Genomic DNA, 23705 nt, shown 5'->3' on the forward strand with positions numbered 1-23705 from the left:
ACAAAAGCTATCGCTCTTCTCCATACTGTAGCACAAACCTGAACTGGGCTTCCATACTCACCCTTTTTCCCCACTGGTTTGCTTCTCAAATAGAGTTCCAGGTTACTGTGATGTGAATACCCCCCATCAGTTCTCCCCATCTCCTCCAGCATCGAGACAATCCTACCCCTTCTACTGATCCACCTTAAGGAGCAGGGATGAACTCAGGCACTCCCTTCTACCAGCCCCCCTCCTTATGGGGGTACATAGGGTGGCTTTCCAAAATCCTGCACCGTCACTGGGATGAAGGCCTACTGGGTGCAGAGTGGACGGGAGGCTGGACAGTGTGCGGCCAGTGTCTGAACAGGGGGCTAAGTGCTGTGAGGAAGTCATGCATGTGAAGGGAGCTGAAACACAAGGTCACAAAAAGGTCCAGGACAAGGGGGCTGATGGGGAAAGGCAGGAATCACTCCCAGCCATTTCTTAAAAGCCTYGGCCACACTCACTCAAGCACACACTCCGGCTCGCAGGCCCTCTCTTTGTCAAATGGAGTCCAGCAGTAGCATTAAGGAAAAAGAGAGCGAGCGAGCACGAGAGACAGAAAGTGTTTCCACAAGCTCATGGAATAGCCAACCAAATCACAACCCACAGTAAGTAACACTGAKAATTTTTTACACTTTTACAGTGTTAGTTTCATCTGCTGTTGTACAATATGATGTAAAACAAAAATTTACTGCAATGGGCCTTTAAAGAATCATGGAAGAGTCCACATGTGTCAAGCTTCCTATAAAGAAGTATGACTGAAGAATGAAGCAGGTGTTAAACATGGGCTTTGCGACACAGAAAGCAGCAGTTGACTACTCCATAGTCAACGCTTTGATTAAAATCAGTAGACCTAGATCCATATATAGCATCAAAGCTTGGACCGAGATACTGAAAAATAGCTTCTCTCTCAAGACCAGACTGTTAAAACAGCCATCACTAACACAAAAGGCGAAGACTTTTGGAGGATGGCCTGGTGTCAAGAAGGGCAGAAAACAAGCCACTTCTCTCCAGGAAAAACATCTGGGACAGACTGATATTCTGCAAAAGATACAGGGATTGGACTGCTGAGGACTGCGGTAAAGTCATTTTCTCTGATGAATCCCCTTTCCGATTGTTTGGGGAATCCGGAAAAAAGCTTGTCCGGAGAAGACAAGTTGAGCGCTACCATCAGTCCTGTGTCATGCCAACAGTAAAGCATCCTGAGACCACTCATGTGTGGCGTTGCTTCTCAGCCAAGGGAGTGGGCTCACTCACAATTTTCCCTAAGAACACAGCCATGAATAAAGAATGGTACCAACACATCCTCCGAGAGCAACTTCTCCCAACCATCCAGGAACAGTTTGGTGACGAACAATGCCKTTTCCAGCATGATGGAGCACCTTGCCATAAGGCAAAAGTGATAACTAAGTGGCTCGGGGAACAAAACATGGATATTTTGGGTCCATGGGCAGGAATCTCCCCAGACCTTAATCCCATTGAGAACTTGTGGTCAATCCTCAAGAGGCGGGTGGACAAACAAAAACCCACAAATTCTGACAAACTCCAAGCATTGATTATGCAAGAATGGGCTGCCAGTCGTCAGGATGTGGCCCAGAAGTGAATTGACAGCATGCCAGGGCGGATTGCAGAGGTCTTGAAAAAGAAGGGTCAACACTGCAAATATTGACTCTTTGCATCAACTTCATGTAATTGTCAATAAAAGCCTGTGACACTTATGAAATGCGTGTAATTATACTTCAGTATTCCATAGTAACATCTGACAAAATATCTAAAGACACTGAAGCAGCAAACTTTGTGAAAATTAATATTTGTCATTCTCAAAACTTTTGGCCACGACTGTAGACTTGAAATCATTGGCCACTAACAAATGGATCACTAGTCACTTCATTAATGTCACTTTAATAATGATGTTTACATATCTTGCAYCACTCATCCCAGATGTATATACTGTATTCTATGCCATCTATTGCATCTCGTCTATGCTGGTCGGTCATGGCCCATCCACATATTTATATGTACATTTTCTTATTCCATCACTTTACTTAGATTTGTATGTATTATGTAGTTGTTGTGGAATTGTTAGACTACTTGTTAGATATTGCTGCACTGTTGGAACTAGAAGCACAAGCATTTCGCTACAATCGCAATAACATCTGCTAACCATGTGTATGTGACCAATAAAATGTGATTTGATATCTGTGACCTATATCAATACCATATAATTATCATCAGCTTTAAAAAAAACACTTCAATCTGTTTTATTTGGACCAGAGTGTTGGCTCTCTCCACTAACCTACCCATTGTTCCTGCAGTGATGAGGATTCACCATCTTCATCGAATGATGTCATAATTTATATGCTGACAATGGACAAAAAGCCTACCAGTACATACATTTGGGTGCCAAATGAACAGCTCTCTTACTGATACAATTAGGTAGGCTACGGAAAAGTCACTCACTTTAACATCACTGTCTGGCAACTCCTGATTGACAATACAAACGAGATTTTTAGTTTACTGGTCCCGATGCGATATCATGGACATAACTAGGCAAGGATATGAGATCGACTTTATTCAGTCAATTCCACACCTTTTGTAAAACTAGTCACGCTTGCTGTTCGTCAATCAAAGCACAGTAAGAAGTCTCTGCACAACCACTCCGAGGCTGCATATGAAATACGCAAGGGACCAATATTAACTTGTTTTCTCACTGGCCGAAAATCTTCTGGCCCGAACAGAATTTTTTTACTGGCCTGGAGATGGTGTAGTTCTTAAAATGTTTACGGTCATGCAGGGCCTATATAGGTTGGCATGCTTTCTCTCTATACTCAGCTATTAATACATTTACATTTACATTTAAGTCATTTAGCAGACGCTCTTATCCAGAGCGACTTACAAATTGGATAGGCTACATTTGGTTCTTATATGTATTAAAAAGCTGTGTAATATAATTTAGCAATGCAAGTATTACTATATTCTTTGGAATTTCATTGTATAAATTGCATTCATTTTTATTTCTAAAGTATGTATTTGAAAAGATTTGAAAATGGGACGCTGCCCCTTTAAGGAATATTCCAAAAGAGACATGTAGGCTAGCCAAGAAAAATGCTAGGTATATTTTTGAAGGTTTCTTTTTGCAGACGATCAACAGTAGCCAGCATATTGCTGGCATGTTCACTATAGAAGGTTAACTTTTGTAAATCACTTTCCCTAAAATAAATACAAACAGCATAACATTTATGCGTAGTTTCCAACCGTAGACTGCGACAGAGCAGGTAAATGTTGAACTGGAATGCCAAAATGCGCTGAAAAGTTACAAGATCCACTGGCCACAGGTTTAGTTGGCCCACTGGTCCAGGGCACCGTTAATGTCAGACCCTGCACGCTAAAGAAAATAAATGACTGTGCCAGAGAACAAATAGACAAGGTGGATTGACTCATCATTACCACATTATATGGGACATGCCAATTCATGCCCTGTCCCTCTGTGTAAAGAAATTAGACTGCAACCACAGCGTACACACCAAGGTACCGAGAGGCGGGACAGAGACTGTCAAACCAGCAGCGTCTCCCTGTCATCCCTTACTTCGTAACTGTGTAAGTCTATCCTATCAATAGATCGCTAGAAGATGCATATCGTTCATTCTAGCAGGAGGGGGCTCAGCTGACTTTTCTGACCAGATAAGTAGCCTAGTTAAATTAAGTGGAAAAAGTACACAGCTGAAAATTAGTATAATCTGCTGTATAGCCGACTGCCGGTGCTAGCGGAAAACACTGGAGAGAGAGAGATAGAAAGAACGCGAGAGAAAAAGCAAAAGAGACCAAACGGTTATTGTAGAACATACAAATTCAAATCAGACAGCCAGACACTGCCATGACTGGGAGGGGGCCACTGCCCGCCATTCACCATGATCCCAAACAGAGCCGCAAACAACCCAGAATATGGCACGCACGCACACACCACAGCATAGACCTAAACCACAGCATAGACCTACACCACCGTATAGACATTGGCATGTTTTCACATGAGGCAGCCTCTTATAACCATGACAATTTTACACTGTGGGACTGGGGAATAGAGACCACCTGACTACAACTGGCCCATGTCAGGAATGGGTGAATTCCAAAACCTATAGGAAAGTATCAATGAACTGAAATGAGTACCCACTAGCCTACTTTCCCACCACTGAAAATAGAGCAAAGCACACTTGGATCCAAAATCCTGGGGCTAGAATACATAACGTGAAACGCTTTTGATTGGGATAGGGTTCCTCTGATCTGGTAATTCCTTGTATAAATCCATATATTCAGACTTGCAGCAGTGTTTTTATTGTTACAGTCTTGCTGTGTGCCTCTGCAATATCTACTAGGCATATGTAACAGTATCAGTACTCTTACCAATGACGGTAGCCTCACTAACGGCGAACACATTTCTTTTGTGACTGCTTGTACCAAATACAATTGTTTTTGCTTATTCACTTAATTGACCTAGAGAGACTCTTTATGCTGTTCTGTCAGAGCTGACTAGACATACAATTGAGAAAATGACAAAGATGGTCACACACAATACTTGAGCTCGTGTACACATTGACAAAAAGGCCCAACACAGAAGTATCCTTTCAATGTATTATTATGATGCGAGTCCCATTGAAGTCAGGACCTCAGGGCTGATGGGGATAGACGGGATGGGTTGGCCATCATAAAAGGCCCCACTCGGAGGACACTAGCATCAGGACTCTATATACTGTATATTCTGTCTACACAAAAGCAGTTCCTGCTCAGCAGCTACACGCCCAGGGGCTACATGCATATGGCAACTAGCGAAGTCCCTTGCATTTCCTCTACAACTGGGACGACGACCCCCACTACGGTTAGAAACGTGGCTTCGGTAAACAAGAACCMTCTGCTGTCGAACCATGGGACTGACTTCAGAATGGATGTGGGGAAGAAACACGCTTGCGCAATTCAATTAAAGGATTAATTAAAAAAGGAGCACTACACTTAAATCCATGGCCACGCAGGCCCAACATACGACAGCACACATACAGTACATTTATATATACTTTTCTTACACGAGGCACATGCATAGAAAAGCTGGCCATCCTCAGAGTCAGTTAGCAAGAAGGTTTGTCTTATTTCCATTAACTTCAAGGATAGGGGGGAGCATTTTCACATTTGGATGAAAAGCGTGCCCAGAGTAAACTGCCTCCTACTCAGTCCCAGATGCTAATATATGCGTATTATTGTTAGTATTGGATAGAAAACACTGAAGTTTTTAAAACGGTTTGCATCATGTCTGTGACTATAACAGAACTTATTTGGCAGGCAAAACCCTGAGGACAAACCATTGAGTTTTTTTGGGGGGGTCACTCTTTTCAATGGGTTTTCATTGGGAATCCGGATTTCTAAGTGACCTTCCTGCAGTTCCTATCGCTTTCGCTGGATGTCAACAATCTTTAGAAATTGGTTGAGGTTTTTCCTTTGAAAAATGAAGAAGTAGCCATGTTCAGAATGAGGCTCCAGTGAAGTGTACTGTTTGTTAGAGGCGCGTGACCAGAAAGCATGCTACACATTGTTTTCCTCCAGTATTGAACACAGATCATCCAGTCTTCAATTTTATCGATTATTTACATTWAAAAAAAACTRAAGTTGTATTACAAAAGTAGTTTGAAATGTTTGGACAACGCTTTTGAGATATTTTGTAGTCACGTTGTGCAAGTTGGAACCAGTGTCTTTCTGGATCAAACACGCCAAATAAATTGACATTTTGGATATATAATCAACGGAATTAATCGAATAAAAAGGACYATTTGTGATGTGTATGGGACATATTGGAGTGCCAACAGAAGAAGCTCGTCAAAGGTAAGGCATGAATTATATCTTTATTTCTGGGTTTTGTGTCGCGCCTGGAAGGTTGAAATATGATGGTCTGTGATTGTTAGCTGGGGTGCTATCCTCAGATAATAGCATTGTTTGCTTTCGCCGTAAAGCATTTTTTTTATTTTTTTTATCTGACACGTTGGCTGGATTCACAAGTGTAGCTTTAATTTGGTTTATTGAATGTGTGATTTCATGAAAGTTAAATTTTTATAGTAATTTATTTGAATTTGGCGYTCTGCTTTTTCACTGGATGTTGGCCAGGTGGGACGCTACCGTCCCACATATCCCAGAGAGGTTAAGCCTAACTTTTAATATACTAAGGCTTTTGAAATTGTATAGCCTATATAACCTAAATTGCAAAGGCAATGGGGTACGATGTTCAATTATGAATGCTAACCTGTGCTCCGCTCTATAAAAATAATTGCATTCCACTTTCCTCTCGCTTCCTTTCAATGTAAAGAAACACTACACAGAAGAATATGGAATTTGGGTGAATTGTCCTTTAAAATGGTCCCATTTCTGTAAAGACGGGTGCTCGTGGGTGATTAGTGCTTTCTGTAGAGATCGGCTGATGATAAACACCACATTGATGGGAAGTTTAACTTCTTATGGCTGGGGGGCAGTATTGAGTAGCTTGGATGAATAAGTTGCCCAAAGTAAACGGCCTGCTCCTCAGTCTCAGTTGCTAATATATGCATATTATTATTAGTATTGGATAGAAAACACTCTAAAGTTTCTAAAACTGTTTGAATGATGTCTGAGTATAACAGAACTCATATGGCAAGCAAAATCCTGAGGAGAAATCAAAACAGGAAGTGAGAAATCTGAGCTTTGTATGTATTCAGAGTCCCCAATGAAATCCCCTTGAGATATTAATGATGTTGCACTGCCTAGGGCTTCCACTAGATGTCAACCATCAATAGAAATTATAATGAGATTTCTATGGTGTTGTGGGAGTGAATGATAGCAGAATCTTTCAGGTGTCTGGCAGTCAGCCATTTTCTGATCACGGTTATTCCTCATGGTACCCACTTGCGTTCCATTTCTCATGAAGACAAGAAGGAATACTCCGGTTGGAACTWTATTGAAGCTATATGTTAAAAACATCCTAATGATTGATTCTGTACTTAGTTTGAAATGTTTCTTCGACCTGTAATATAACTTTTTKAAGTTTTTGTCCGATGTAACGCTGACCAGAATGAGCATTTGGATATATATACCAAACGCGCTAACAAAAGAAGGTATTTGGACATAAATAACGTACATTATCGAACAAAAACATTTATTGTGGACCTGGGATTCCTGGAGTGCTTTCTGATGTAGATCATCAAAGGGAATATTTATCATGTAATTTCTTGTTTATGTTGACGTCAACATGGCGGCTAATTGTGACWAATTTTTCTGAGTGCCGTCTCAGATTATTGCATGGCTGGCTTATTCCGTAAAGTTTTTTTGAAATCAGACACAGCGGTTGCATTAAGGAGAGGTATATCTATAATTCCATGTGTATAACTTGTATTATCATCTACATTTATGATGAGTATTTCTGTTGAATGATGTGGCTATGCAAAATCACTGGATGTTTTTGGAACTAGTGAATGTAACACGCCAATGTAAACTCACATTTTGATAAATATGAACTTTATCAAACAAAACATACATGTATTGTGTAACATGAAGTCCTATTAGTGTCATCTGATGAAGATCATCAAAGGTTAGTGATTAATTTTATCTCTATTTGTGCTTTTTGAAACTCCTCTCTTTCACTGGGGGAAAAAAATGGCTGTGTTTTTCTGTGGCTATATGTGGTGACCTAACATAATCGTTTGTGRTGCTTTTGCTGTAAAGCATATTTGAAATCGGACACTGTGGTGGGATTAACAACAAGAATAGCTTTAAAATGGTATGAGATACATGTATGTTTGAGGAATTTTTAATTATGAGATTTTTGATGTTTTGAAAATGGCACCCTGCACATTCACTGGCTGCTGTCATAACGATCCCGGTAGCGGGATGCAGCCATAAGAAGTTAATTGATTGATTCATGAAACATTTCATGGAATGAAATAGGAAGACAGGCGGCTGGGCTGGGTGGAAATGGCAGGTGTGTTCTGTGCTGTACAGGTGTCCAGACTACCAGCCACAATAAACAGTGAAAACAATACCAAACTCCCACAAGCATGGCATAAGCGCAGAGGGGYATCTTTATTTTTTCTAATTTCTCTCAGGTGGTCATACTTGTATACAACCACAATACTGAGATTAACACAATGATAACTATGTCCAAATCACTATCAGGCATTCTGGTCATAGTAAAGTGGAGCTTTCTGAACTTTACCACTCCAAACAGAACAGAGTCATTAAGAGAAACAGAGCTGTTGGGGGTGTCCGTAACCCTTCACCTGTCCTCTAGCACCTAAATTCCCAGGCACCCATCCGCACAGGATAGTGCCCATGCTGGCAGACTTACTCCAAATGCCACGCCATTTTTTTTYCATTTGTGCTTGTGACATTTACATTTCATTGCAGAAAAGTTAAGGCACAGAAAAAACAAGTCAAGTTGCCCAAAGCCAAAAGCATGACTGTTTAAAAAACAAAATACACTCCTTTAATATATTTACCCCTCCCCCTGCTCCCTCTCCCAAATACCAAAAAGAGAAGAACACGTGTAAAGTGTCACATGACAGTCAGCCAGTCCTTTTTACTCCAGCGACTCACGGTCTCTTTTTCTGACGTATAAAAACTCACTGCCTTCCTGTCAGAGTTCTGGTTGGTCACATTTTCCAGCAGGCAGTCAAATCTATGGGGCTGAATGTAAATAGAAAGCAATAGGCTTTTCTTCACAGAAGCAGCACCCTGAGGTTCCCCATGCAAAGTGCTGTTTTAGGTTGACGGGACTCCAGAGCAGTGGAACGACCGATGACACAGGAGTAAAGGGCTCACTAACTGCCCTGTCGCCACTCACTTTGACTATTCAAAACATAGTGGGGCCCTCAGCCGTGCAGTCATCCCTGAAAAAGCCAGGGCCACACAGTGCGAACCTTCATTCAAACTAGCTGGTGAGCTGAACGGTTACCACAACACAGCTCTCCTGGTATACAGCTAACTGAAACTGTGTGGCTTGTATTTACTTGGCTTTCTCCCACAAATTGGGACAACTAACAATGGAACAGAGGAGATGTACTGACAAAGGACATGTTTGTCCTCAGGTAAAACACGAAAGAAATGCAGATTATGAAGCCGATAGCTAACACAAACCACACACACACCTGGGATGCCCAGAATAACCAGGGTGTCCATCCCTTGGCACACCCCCCACCACTGACCTGGTCATACAGCTGAGAGCGAAGAGAAAGGGGTGTGTGGGGGGAGACAGRAGAGAGRRGGGGGGGGGGGGGAGTGGAACAGCAGAGAAGAAGAGTGGCCAGTCACATGCAGCCAATACTTAAAATAACCCAGTGGTGGTGAAGATGTGCTTGTTTGTGTTCAAATATACTTCGACCTCAGGGGGTCAGGCCCAGGCTAGGCTTCAACATCCCACCCTTCACTCAGCCCAGAGAGCAGAGCAGGCTGGGTTGGCCAGCGCTCTAGTGCCCAGTCACTATTCAACTGGCACCTGGGTTTTAAAACATTTCAAAAGTAGGGCTGCATCGGAAATAGCCGAGCCCCATGGAAGAGCACTGCTGCTGTGGCTGCCATGTCAGCCATGCCGTGACCCATTGGGGGAATAGCAGGAGGGAGTGAGTGTAGCAGAGTGGATGGTGCTTGAGAGAGAGAGAGAATGGAAAGCATAGAATCTCAGAATCTTAAGCACGGGTGGAAACGGGTCAGATTTGGTAAAACAGGGATGACAGCGCATCTATGAACCCTAAAGTAAAGACGAGCTGTCAGCCTGCACTACAGTTGAGGTTGAGGAAGGGGTAAGGACGGGACAAGCAAGGAAAAGGAACTTGTCTGGGAAATCTATTGGAATGACTTGGTTCCGACTGTACAGCCGTTGAAGGGAGGTTAATATTAGCAGTCAAACGCCTGCTGCCTGCCCTGGGTGATCTGACCCAACTGTGTGCTAAAATGATGGAGTAAGGAACATGGAGGACAGACAGACAACAGGAGAGAATATTCTGACAGGAAACTTTTGCTCATGACCGGTGTTCCTCTTACTGAGGGATGTTAATGCCTGTCAGTGTTTCTCAGCCCCAAGTACTGGGCTGCCAAGTTAAATATTGCCCCAGTACGAAAATTCTTAATGTGAACATATCATAGCAAGTTTTGTATGGTTTTCCTTTTAACTTAATCAGTGTCATCATTATTAGAGTCAGAAAAAATTTCGCAATGTGGAAATTTGTACAAAGGCGCAAAATAGTTATGTGAAGCAGAATATCCAAAATAAACACGTCTACAGTAAAACAAAGGGTGTAAGTCGGTAGAAAAATAGGGATGAAATTGCCAGGGACCTCACGATACGATATCACGACACTTGTGCCAATACGATGTGAATTGCGATTTTATATTCATCACGATTCAATAGGAATTGTGATTTGATACTGCGATTCAATGTTCCAAACATATTGATCACCATATAGGTCTGCGCAGAGGGACAAGAGAAAAAACTATTTTTGATCAGTCATGGAAATAAGTGCTGAAAACATATTGGATGGAGAACAAGCTATTTAAGGAAAAATTCTGGCATTTTGGCACAGCCGACATAKCCCAACATGTAATTGTATCGATTTTCTCCCCCATCACTAGTCAGAAACTAACCAACAATTCACTTATAGATAATCCCATCTAGTCTGGCTGTGGCAGTCCCAGTCATGGTAACAGGGCGGTACTGCTATTGTGACAGTAAGAAATTCCATATGGCTAAAAGCAGGATCATAGGAAAATCAGCACTATCATTGACGAAACCTTGTAATCCTAAAAGCTGAAATCCACAGACGGTAAGATTTTAATCCCTTTTATTCCCTACGCTCACAAAAATCCAGTAGGATGAAAATATGTTTAAAACAAAACAAATACTCCCCTCTGGTTACCCAAAGGGCAGATAACTCAGCTCATCCCCTGGTAGTGATCATGCTCATCATGTCATCTCTCAGTCTAAGATGAACAAGTCAAGCCAGTGAAAAAAATGTCAGACAAATTCGGAGTCTGCTTTCGCGTCCTGATTGTCAAGGCAAACGTTAGTATGACAGTCATCAAACTAACGTGTCAACTCCACTAGTCTGATAGACACCGACTGAAGTCTCCATGTAAGGAACTATATATGTATACAGTTGAAGTCAGAAGTTTACATACACCTTAGCCAAATACATTTAAACTCAGTTTCACAATTCCTGACATTTAATCCTAATAAAAATTCCCTGTCTTAGGTCAGTTAGGATCACCACTTTATTTTAAGAATGTGAAATGTCAGAATAATAGCTGAGAGAATGATTTATTTCAGCTTTTATTTCTTTCATCACATTCCCAGTGGGTCAGAAGTTTACATACACTCAATTAGTATTTTGGTAGCAAATGGCCTTTAAAATTGTTTTAACTTGGGTCAAACTTTTTCGGGTTATCCTTCCACAAGCTTCCCACAATAAGTTGGGTGAATTTTGGCCCATTCCTCCTGACAGAGCTGGTGTAACTGAGTCAGGTTTGTAGGCCTCCTTGCTAGCACATGCTTTTTCAGTTCTGCCCACAAATTTTCTATAGGATTGAGGTCAGGGCTTTGTGATGGCCACTCCAATACCTTGACTTTGTTGTCCTTAAGCCATTTTGCCACAACTTCGGAAGTATGCTTGGGGTCATTGTCCATTTAGAAGACCCATTGCAACCAAGCTTAAGTGAAAAAATCTGTCTGTAAACAATTGTTGGGAAAATGACTTGTGTCATGCACAACGTAGATGTCCTAACCGACTTGCCAAAACTATAGTTTGTTAACAAGAAATGTGTGGAGTGGTTGAAAAATTAGTTTTAATGGCTCCAACCTAAGTGCATGTAAACTTACGACTTCAACTGTTGATGTGCTCCCTGTTCACCCTCCTGGTTCCTGCCAGAAGTCAACATGAGGCAGTGGATCATGTAAGGTTACAGCGGTGTCGCAGKCGCACAAAATATGCACATGAAAGTCTTTTAGACAACAGCTTATATGAAATGACACAGAAGGGAGACGTAGATTTGTGCAAAGCATCTCCCCATGTTCTACTGGAGGTGTGTGGTGTTCTGACCTGTAAGCAACTATGAGATGAGAGCTATGAGATCATAGAGCCAGGAGGCCTGAATACTGTAGTCACTGATTAGACTCAATCACACTTCCAGGGTGAGAGAAACCACAGTGGCGCTCAGAATTCTGTGAGTAAGACTGAGAAATTAGGTGACGACTATTTCGGGAGTAAGTGAAAGTCACATTTTAGTTATTTAAGCAGACGCTCTTATCCAGAGCAATTTATAGTTAAGGTGTTCATTTTAAGGAAGCTAGATGGGACAACCACATATAACAGGCATAGAAAGTACAATTTTCCTCAATAACATAGATATCAGTAGAGTCAGCTGGGGGGGGGCAAGTGCTGGTTAAGTCACTCACTCTCCTGGCACAGACATAGAAGTGAATACATATTAAAGGACCCAAAGGCTTCAGTCTTCTTGATGGCCAGTACCCTGTAGGTATAGGCAAGTGGGGAGAATTCACTAATTGTTGTTCAAGTGCATCAAAACAAAAAGTTAATTTACTGAATGTGGTTTTGATTAAGTTAAGTAATGGCAGAAGTGGGCCAAGCAATATGATATTTCACAGTGTCCACAAATCCTTACAATGCCCCTCATCCACAGTACTTGCTTTGCTCCAAGTCAAATTAACTTATTTAAGTCTAGAAAAGACATGTAGGACTAGACTATAATCAAAATGTGACAATAGTAAAGGAGCAGACCCAGTACACTGATATTTCAAGTTCACAGATACAGCAAGCCTTCACTTTTCATTTGGATAGCATTTTATCAAAACATATGATACATATAAAAGGTCACTGAACAACAAAGTTGGCAAATATGTACAAAAATCTATGAATTATTTTATGTTAAATCATTACCGAGACACATATCCTCAAATGGAGTGGTGAGGAAGAGGGCTCTACCRTGTCCAGAAACTAACTCGCCATTCATTTTCTGTATTCAGGGATTTGCTGGTGACACTGTCTGTGATTTATTTAGAATTCAAGGCACACTTAACCAGCATGGCTACCACAGCATTCTGCAGCAATAAGCCATCCCCTATGGTTTGTGCTTAGTGGGTCTATAATTTGTTTTTCAAAAGGACAATGGCCCAACACACCTCCAGGCTGTGTAAGGGCTATTTGACCAGGAAGAGTTTTGAAGAGTGCCGAGTGCTGCATCAGATGACCTGGCCTCCACAATCATCCAACCTCAACCCAATTGGGAAGGTTTGGGATGCGTTGGACTGAAGTGAAGGAAAAGAAGCCAATAAGTGCTCASCATATGTGGGAACTCCTACAAGACTGTTGGAAAAGCATTCCAGGTGAAGCTGGTTGAGAGAATGCCAAGAGCGTGTAAAGCCGTCATCAAGGCAAAGGGTGGCTACTTTGAAGAACCTCAAATCTAAAACATATTTTGATTTGTTTAACACTTTTTTGGTTACTACATGATTCCATATGTGTAAATTCATAGGTGATGCCTTTACTACTTTTCTGCAATGTAGAAAATAGTAAAAGTAAAGAAAAACCCTTGAATGAGTAGGTGAGTATAAACTTGACTGGTACACACACACAAACTCAGCAAAAAAAAAAACATCCATTTTTCAGAACCCTGTCTTTCAAAGATAATTCATAAAAATCCCAAATAACTTCACAGATCTTCATTGTAAAGGGTTTAAACACTGTTTCCCATGCTTGTTCAATGAACCATAAACAATTAATKAACATGCACCTGTGGAACGGTCRTTAAGACACYAACAGCTTACAGACGGTAGGCAATTAAGGTCACACTTATGAAAACTTAGGACACTAAAGAGGCCTTTCTACTGACTAAAAAACACCAAAAGAAAGATGCCCAGGGTCCCCGCTCATCTGCGTGAACATGCCTTAGGCATGCTACAAGGAGGTATGAGGATTGCAGATGTGGCCAGGGCAATTAACTGCAATGTCCGTACTGTGAGACGCCTAAGAAAGCGCTACAGGGAGACAGGACGGATAGCTGATCATCCTCACAGTGGCAGACCACATGTAATAACACCTGCACAGGATTGGTACATCCGAACATCACACCTGTGGGACAGGATGGCAACAACAACTGCCCGAGTTACACCAGGAATGCACAATCCCTCCATCAGTGCTCAGACTGTCCGCAATAGGCTGAGAGACACTTKACTGAGGGCCTGTTGTAAGGCAGGTCCTCACCAGACATCGTCGGTAACAACGTCACCTATGGGCACAAACCCACCGTCGCTGGACCAGACAGGACTGGCAAAAAGTGCTTTTCACTGATGAGTCGCAGTTTTGTCTCAAGAGTGGTGATGGTCGGACTCGCGTTTATCGTCAAAGGAATGAGCGTTACACCATTACACTGAGGCCTGTACTCTGGAGCGGGATCGATTTGGTGGAGGGTCCGTCATGGTCTGGGGCGGTGTGTCACAGCATCATCGGACTGCGCTTGTTGTCATTGCAGGCAATCTCAACGCTGTGTGTTACAGGGAAGACATCCTCCTCTCTCACGTGGTACCCTTCCTGCAGGCTCATCCTGACATGACCCAACAGCATGACAATGCCACCAGCCATACTGCTCATTCTGTGCGTGATTTCCTGCAAGAGAGGAATGTCAGTGTTCTGCCATGGCCAGCGAAGAGCCCGGATCTCAATCCCATTGAGCAAGTCTGGGACCTGTTGGATCGGAGGGTGAGGGCTAGGGCCATTCCCCCCCAGAAATGTGCGGGAACTTGCAGGTGCCTTGGTGGAAGAGTGGGGTAACATCTCACAGCAAGAACTGGCAAATCTGGTGCAGTCCATGAGGATGAGATGCACTGCAATACTTAATGCAGCTGGTGGCCACACCAGATACAGACTGTTACTTTTGATTTTGACCCCCACTTTGTTCAAATGGACAATGACCACAAGCATACTTCCAGAGTTGTGGCAAAATGGCTTAAGGACAACAAAGTCAAGGTATTGGAGTGGCCATCACAAAGCCCTGACCTCAATCCTGAAGAAAATGTCTGGGCAGAACTGAAAAAGCGTGTGTGAGCAAGGAGGCCTACAAACCTGACTCAGTTACACCAGCTCTGTCAGGGGGAATGGGCCAAAATTCACCCATTATTTTTGGAAGCTTGTGGAAGGCTACCTGAAACGTTTGACCTAAGTTAAACAATTTAAAGGTAATGCTACCAAATACTAATTGAGTGTATGTAAACTTCTGACCCACTGGGAATGTGATGAAAGAAATAAAAGCTGAAAGAAATAATTCTCTCTACTATTATTCTGACATTTCACATTCTTAAAATAAAGTGGTGATCCTAACTGACCTAAGACAGGGACATTTTTACTAGGAATAAAGGAATTGTGAAAAACTGAGTTTAAATGTATTTGGCTAAGGTGTATGTAAACTTCCGACTTCAACTGTATGTATACACACACACACACGTATATACATATACACGCGTATATACATATACACGCGTATACATGTATATATATACACACATACACACTACCTTAATACCGTACATCAAAATGAAACATAGTGGTATTGGAAGAATACTGACTCAAATGCATAGTGTTAAAACAAATAAATCTCATTCAAATGAAGAACAGTTAAGTCGATAGTGCTATTACATATTTGTACATGTAGACAGAATATTTCTGAATGTAGAAGCTCACTGGCTAATATTGAAGATGTCCCACACCCCACACTATCAACACCGGTTTCACTTTAATATCATTTGAATCATTTATTCATACACTATAAAGTCGTATATTTACTAACAACTCTGTATATTAAGAAACATTCCCAATATCTATTATGGTAAACCTGAATACATCCGATGCTGGGCTGCTGTCTTTCAGTCTGGGTAAAAAAGCGGTGTGGGAAAAGGCTTTGAACGCCATCTTGTTCGTTGCAGCTGCCTGGGCCCTGAATACAGGAACCCATTCATTCAGGGAGGGGGGTGGCGGACTAGCAAAATGAATTCATCTTTGTGAAGCAAGAATTACAAATAGCCCTTTTGAAAGACGGAAAATGTTTAACGCTAGCAAATAACTACAGGGGAAAACCAAAACTACAGCCGTCCTATATTGTTTTTCAAAATGTAAAAAATCTGTGATTTTTCTTTTACCCAGAGTTCGATAATGGCAACATTGTTACTACTCGTTCTCAACATTGTGCGACAATGTCTGGTTCAATCGAACTGAAAGTCCCGCGCGTTAAAATGTTTGCATAAGATGTCTCCTCCCTACAGTTTTATTTATATAGTTAGAAACTAACAAGATTAGGTGCTTCCTCATTTTAAGTGAACGTTACTCATTTCCTCTAGTTTACTCCATTAAATATTCACACTGGGAGCGGCATTACTATTTAGGTGTAACCACTTGTACACTAGCTAATAGACACATGGCAAGGGTGAACAGATTGTCTAAATCCAATTAACGTTAGTTTACTACATCTCTAGATCATTAAACGTAGAGGCTCAAATTAAGAAAAATTAAATGCACCGTACACGAATAAAGTAGCAAGCTGGCTAACCAGACTACTGCCTACCAGCAACACTTTCTACACAACTAACGTTAGCTAGGTAGACGACAGTGTTAGGCTGGACACAAAACGAATGTCCCAGCAGCAACTAGCTAACGTTACATCTTGGTTGGCTCCTCTTGGCAGGCAAACACCCACTGTCTTGCTAATCAGCAAACGTAGGCTGTAACGTTATGGCTTTCTATAGTGTCTATGTCAGGTATGGACTACGAAAAAGTGGGGATCGTAGAAGCTAGCTGTCGGCTCCAGCGTTGGTGTACCAGACATTTGTAGTCTCACTGACTTGTATTAAATTAAAACAAATCCTCTACGGGATAACCGTATCAATTAATCCTTGTAAAAATACAAAGTCAGATATCAGAACGTTATGCATCAGCATCTCTGTCACTTGGTACAGTAGTATTTAACTAGCATTTAAGAACTAGCATTGCTAATTTACTAGTTAGCTACTGTAAATAGCTAGCTATCTATGGAATGTCGGTCAACCAACATATTCATCTTTTCAAAATCAAATTTACAGTAGACTGAATCCACTCACACCATTTCATTAGTTGGCTACAGTACGTTTGCTATTTAGCTAACGTTAGTTAGATGAGTGACAGGCAGTGCAACTCAGAAATGCAGATCTAGACAGTAGCTACCTATCGTTAACTAGCTATCAATCGATCTTAGCAACTAGTACTAGCTACCACTAATTTTGAAGTTTAAATGTAGCTGCTAGTATGGTAGCTAACGTTTGTTAGCTAGCTAGCCCACTCAATGTACAGTATTGCAAAACATCTAAAGTTAAACCCCAGCCACGGTAAATAACTAACCCGCACTATAAACATTTGCATAAAGTTACTGTTGTATACTGTGAGTAGCTACGACCACAACTCAAAGTAGTTCAACATCGAATCATTTAAAGTGAGTGTATTGTCGATCAACTATTTAGTTAGGTACCTACCCCCACCCCCGTCGCAGTAAAGTCAGATTCAACCAGCGAGTCACTCAACCCAATTTAGCTAACCCCTTTCGCTTGGCTTCCTAGTTAGTTAGCCACAGTAAACCAATGTTAGCAGGCTAACTTACATTAAAAAATATATATAAGTTGTCAATCCTCCGTCCCAAATCATAACTTACCCGTTTTCAGTCGAGGGTATCCGTTGTTTATATCGCATTGACTGGAAACAGCGAAGATCGACTCCTCTCCGCCTACTAGCACACAGACTAGAGCTAGCAAGCTATCGAGGAGCGGCACTCCCCGAACCCAGCTTTCGATCCGCCAAGGGGAGACACACCAGCACAATGATGAGGCAATGTTAACCCTACCAACTCCTTTGTGGAACAGCAATGAGTTTGAGTCTAGGGACGGTCTTCTAACTCACAACAACCTCTTTCCAATCTTCTGTCCTTGTCTTTCCCACCGTTCCCCTATTCACTACTTATTCACACAAGTAATATCTCAAACTCTTCCTACTGCCCTCAAACAGCAGCGATGGGCGCGGTAACCCTGCTCTCAGCTCTAGGAAACCCCACGTTACCGGTGCGTCATAACGCACGGCAAAGGTTCGTCGCTTAAAAAATCTGGGCCTTGGTCATTTTGCTGGTAGCTAGCGTAATAGAAAACCAAAGTATTGGCTTTTCATGTGATTTTAGTTTGTACTCCCATGAATGGGTGTTAACATTAAAGGGATAGTTCACCCATATTACAAATTGACATATTGGTTTCCTTACCCTGTAAGCAGTCTGTGGACAATGTATGACAACAATCCATGCTTGGGTTTCTCTGGCACTGTGACCACATGCTAACGTCTTAGCATTTGTTGCACAAATCACATTCAAGTCATGGGACCGATTTTAGCATTTTTTCCACGCATCATGTTCAAAACATCTATAAGTGACTTTGTTGRGCTTCACAATAACTTGTAGATATTTTCGGATGATTTGGACATGATGGGCCAAAAATGCTAATACCGGTTGCTAGTTGCTACAACTATGTTTGGACTTATAAATTATTGATAAATACCCATTGATTCTTGAAAAAAATAACTTACAAATGCCTCATGTGCTTAGTTTAACTGTCATACCCCATCAGAACCCAAAGTATAAGCTTGTTTTACTCCAATGTTAGTAAACATTGTAAATGTAAACACACCGTATATAGCCCCAAAACATGGTTAAAACTATCATTTTGATTTCATGGATGGTCAGTCCTTGCATCCATAGCTCTGTCTAGGAATTTGAGAGTGGTTACATTTCTCCAGGCCCATCCCTCAGCTTTTTACCAAAACAAAGGTGGGGTGCCCACTTTGTTATTGTTTAAATTAAGGTATAGCTTTAATAGAGAAAACAGAAGTACCAGTGAAAGCTAAAATTGTCAGGGGACTATACCATCTCTGTCTACTCTAGAAGAACATATCAGTCCACACAGAGACAACAGATCATTATCACCAGCAGCTAGTGTGTGTAATAGCGCTCAGAGGAAGGGCTGATGATGCTCAGTGGGTTAAGATGTTACTTAGAGACCTGGAACACAATATCCCCTCGTCCATTACCCAGGGGAGACAGCAGCATCAACAAACCCCTCTCCTGGAGCTTAAGTTCATTAAAGGCCCAGTGCAGTCAAAATGATGTTTTCCTGTGTTTCTTAACATATTGTACAACAGCTGATGCAACTAACACTGTAAAAGTGTGAAAAAATGTGGTCAATGTTAGGTCCTGATAGTTGGTTGTTGAAAATACAATTTACACAGGACCTTCTAATCAGCAGGTTTTGCAAGGGGGGGAGTATTGGCTTCACCAGGCGGTATAGGTTAATATACCAATAACAAAGAGAGTTTCAAACCTCTCTGCCAATAACARCTAGTTTTCAGGTAACATAACCCTTCCATTAGGCTCCTCCAATTAGGTCCCTCACTCCCACTCCCATACCGTCCTAGCAAAATTGTTGCTTGAGACTTATTTTTTCTAAAAAGCTATATTTGTGGCTTTTTGACAATTTTAAGGGAAAACTATTACAGTAATGTACTTGATTGTCACCCAGAAATGATTTTATATTGAAATAAAAACATCTACTTTGGGCCTTTAGGATCAATGATACTTCTGTATAACCAGACATCCTCTACTACCCTACCCAGTCTCTGGGGCTTATCTGCTGTGAAGTATAGACAGGATAATTTGTGCAAATGCTTCATTCTAGTAAATCATAAAATGACATGTTGCTATTAGCTCGAGACAGAGCCATGATAATCATGTAAAACTACACTAACTCTGTTCTGAGAATATAAAATGCATCCTGCCCATGCATCAGAATTATTTTCATTTTTGTCAGGGTGTAGGTATGTAGGTGTGTCACAGGACAACAGAGTGTGTGTGTGTGTGTGTGTGTAGCTGAGTGCCAATGATGTCCGTGTGTGTGTGTGTGTGTGTGTGTGTGTGTGTGTGTGTAGTTGTGATGATAGTCGTGTGTAGCGTGTGAATGGGTGTGTGATTGAAAGTGTGTGTGCTATATTGGCAGGCACACACCTTCTACCAGGTCACCTGAGTCTACATATCTCTGCAATTTCCTGTGTTGCTCAGGTCACTTTTGAGGCCTGAAAGCACTGAGTGACAACACACAGCTCTAGTCCAGAGGAAATTATGGCACTGTTCAGCATACTGTACATTGTGCTCACAGAGATGACACCTGCACAATGACCTCTCTGATATCATATGGGCCACTAGYGGTAACATGATGCACACCCCAGTCAGCCTGGACCATTTGTATGTCATTATATCTGAGCAGTGTTATGAGGGTTATTGGGTCAGTGAAGTGTTTATTCTACTGAAATGCAACCCTGTTTAAGTATTTTGAAACTTATATTTTGGTATTTGTTTAATTAGTCCAATGTTGATACAGCCCCAAAATGTTTTACATGTCAACAATCAAGTTTTCAATATATAGAACTTTCAAAATACAGAAAGTGTCACAGATTTACACCAAACTCTCTGTGTGTGTGTGTGTGTGTACTGCATACATTTGAGCGGATTCCTCTGTAAAACATACACCCTGTGGAGTGTAGAGACTGCTATCTCTTCAGCCAACACCTCTGAATTAAGTTGGTGGCTGGTTCCAGAGGGACTCATCTGCACAGCCCAGCCCATCTCAGCTAGACCTGAGTGCTGGTGAGATTTAGTTGCCCTGGCTACACTGTCTGCATGCATGTGTTGTGAAGCTAATGCCATATGCCCCAGGGAACCTTTTCAAAGATTGTCTGACTTGCATTTGCCTTTGACTTATAGGCGGTAAGAGAAAGCCTCACTGTAATATCCATTGTTTACGAAACAGGTTTATAGAAAGATGTATCAAAGATAGMTTTTTAATCAAAATAAAGTAAAGTAATGTGTCATGCAGTGTCAGTTTTGCTATTTTAATCTGGGAAATTCCCATTATTTTACACTTTATTAAGTCACTCATTTGTGACGTTTAAAGCATAATAGGTCTACTGTAAAATGTTAGTGGACTCTAAACCTGGGAAATGTTTCCACCCAGTGGCTTAAGACAGTAACTGCTTCTAGTCATTGGCAGTCTTGTTATACTGGCCCCTCACATCTTCAATGTACGTTTCAGAAAAATGCATGGAAATTCTCTCTCTCTCTCTCTCTCTCTCTCTCTCTCATCTCTCTTCTCTTCTCTCTCTCTCTCTCTCTCTCTCTCTCGCCACACACACACACACACACACACACCACACACACACACACACAACACACACACACACACACACACACACACACACACACACACACACACACACACACACACACACACACACACACACACCACTGATCATAGAAAGCAAGTAGCAGTATTAATGGACTTAATGGAAAATAAATCAGATTACAAAAAGCCGAAATGGCAACACAAATATGATCTCAAACAATTCATAAAACGGGTGACATTACATTAAGCTCATAATGACCTTGCTTTTTATAGCCTGGATGGGCTGCACTAATCTGATTTAGTGTAATCTGCTTCAATCTCTGATAAATGCTTACTAATATATCTTACAGAATGGATGGATGCTATTGGCCCACCACAGCATTACTGACATATGCTGTTCCTATATAGAGCTTCGGCATATGTTTAAACTAAGAACCTCATTCTCATATTCCATATATTCTCTTTTGTAGCAGTGCTGTCTAGCATGTAATGACAGAAATCCATTTTAAATTAATGAATAGGAACATAATACACTACATGGCCAAAAGTAGGTGGACACCTGCTCATTGAACATTTCATTCCAAAAATAATGGGCATTAATATGGAGTTAGTCCCCCTTTTGCTGCTATAACAGTCTCCACTCTTCTGGGAAGGCTTTCCACTAGTTGTTGGAACATTGCTGTGGGGAATTGCTTCCATTCAGCCACAAGATCATTAGTGAGGTCGGACACTGATGTTGGGCAATTAAGCCTGACTCGCAGTCTGCGTTCCAATTCATCCCAAAAGTGTTCGATGGGGTTGAGGTCAGGGCTTTGTGCAGGCCAGTCAAGTTCTTCCACACCGATCTCGACAAACCATTTCTGTATGGACTGTGCTTTGTGCACGGGGCAATTGTCATGCTGAAACAGGAAAGGGCCTAGCCTGAACTGTTGCCACAAAGTTGAAAGCACAGAATTGTCTAGAATGTTATTGAATGCTGTAGCATTAAGATTTCCCTTCACTGGAACTAAGAGGCCTAGCTCAAACCATGAAAAACAGCCCCAGACTATTATTCCTGCCACAAAGTTGGAAGCACAGAATCGTCTAGAATGTCATTGTACGCTGTAGCGTTAATATTTCCCTTCACTGGAACTAAGGGGCCTAGCCCAAACCATGAAAAACAGCCCCAGACTGTTGTTGCTCTTAGACATTTCCACTTCACAATAACAGCACTTACAGTTGACCAGGGAAACTCTAGCAGGGCAGACATTTGACTAACTGACTTGTTGGAAAGGTGTTCCCAAGTTGAAAGTCACTGAGCTCTTCAGTACAGGCCATTCTACTGCCAATGTCCCTATGGAGATTGCATGGCTGTGTGCTCGATTTTATACAGCTGTCAACAACGGGTGTGGCTGAAATAGTCAAATCCACAAATTTGAAGGGGTGTGCACATACTTTTGGTCATGTAGTGTATATCCTGCTCATTTCGTCGTCAAAGCCTTGTTGTTTTACAAGTGACATGGATTTATTATTACAGAGAGCTACTGTATGTATTGGTTTTAACATGTTGCTAGTAAAGTTCTCTTCACTGGGCAGCAGGTAGCCTAGTGGTTAAAGCGTTGGGCCAGTAATCGAATCCCTGAGCCGACAAGGTGAAAMATTTGTTGATGTGCCGTTGAGCAAGGCACTTAACCCTAATTGCTCCAGGGTCACTGTTGATAATGGCAGACAGTGGCTGTGGAGGGTGTCTCAGGGAGAGTGGGTTATGCAAAAAAACACATTTCTAATTCATGTGTGTATTAATTATTACTATTATACTTTTACATTTTATATCAAGAATTATCTGCACTTGTAATAGTGAATAACTTTATTTTTTCGATGTGTAGTTAGGTCATTTGTATTACAGTAGTAGTAATTGAACAATTAAATTAGAGAAGGTATGAGCAGGGCTACACACCAATTACAATGTACCAGAGGAGGCTGGTGGGCAGATGTATAGGAGGATGACTCATTGTAATATTTAACCAATTCAATTGTCCTGTTGTCTGTAGCCAAACAATTAAAGAATAGTTTTGTTCTCTGTACCTTCAATCAAATGGTACAGTCCTGTTGTATGGACAATTAACCAATTAAATTATCCTGTTGTCTRTAGTCAAACAAGTAAAAAAAATAGTTTTGTTCTCTATACCATCAAACAATCCCAAAAGTAAAAAATATGGTCTTGTCTGGACTAATAAACAAAGAATACAGTCCTGTTCACTGTACAGTTAATTAACTATTTAAAACCTTTAACAACAGGAGTATTGAACTGAAGGACATCAGTCTCCCTGTACTGACCCATCTATATCATGTTAACCCCTGATTCAGACAGAGGCAGCAACACTCAGACACAGACCTTCACAGGTTA

At 41.4% G+C, this 23705-nt stretch overlaps 1 protein-coding gene across 1 annotated transcript in view; it reads right to left on the reverse strand.

Annotated features, from left to right (window-relative positions):
• Positions 1 to 18131, reverse strand: part of LOC111966550 (guanine nucleotide-binding protein G(I)/G(S)/G(T) subunit beta-1) — a 48778-nt gene extending 30647 nt beyond the window's left edge. Inside the window, exon 1 of the mRNA XM_023991289.2 lies at positions 17761 to 18131. The gene's annotated coding sequence lies outside the window, so the exon portion shown is untranslated. The remainder of the gene's footprint in view (positions 1 to 17760) is intronic.
• Between the last annotated feature and the right edge of the window lie 5574 nt (positions 18132 to 23705).

Source organism: Salvelinus sp. IW2-2015, linkage group LG7, assembly GCF_002910315.2.
Source record: "Salvelinus sp. IW2-2015 linkage group LG7, ASM291031v2, whole genome shotgun sequence".
Taxonomy (NCBI): Eukaryota; Metazoa; Chordata; class Actinopteri; order Salmoniformes; family Salmonidae; genus Salvelinus; species Salvelinus sp. IW2-2015.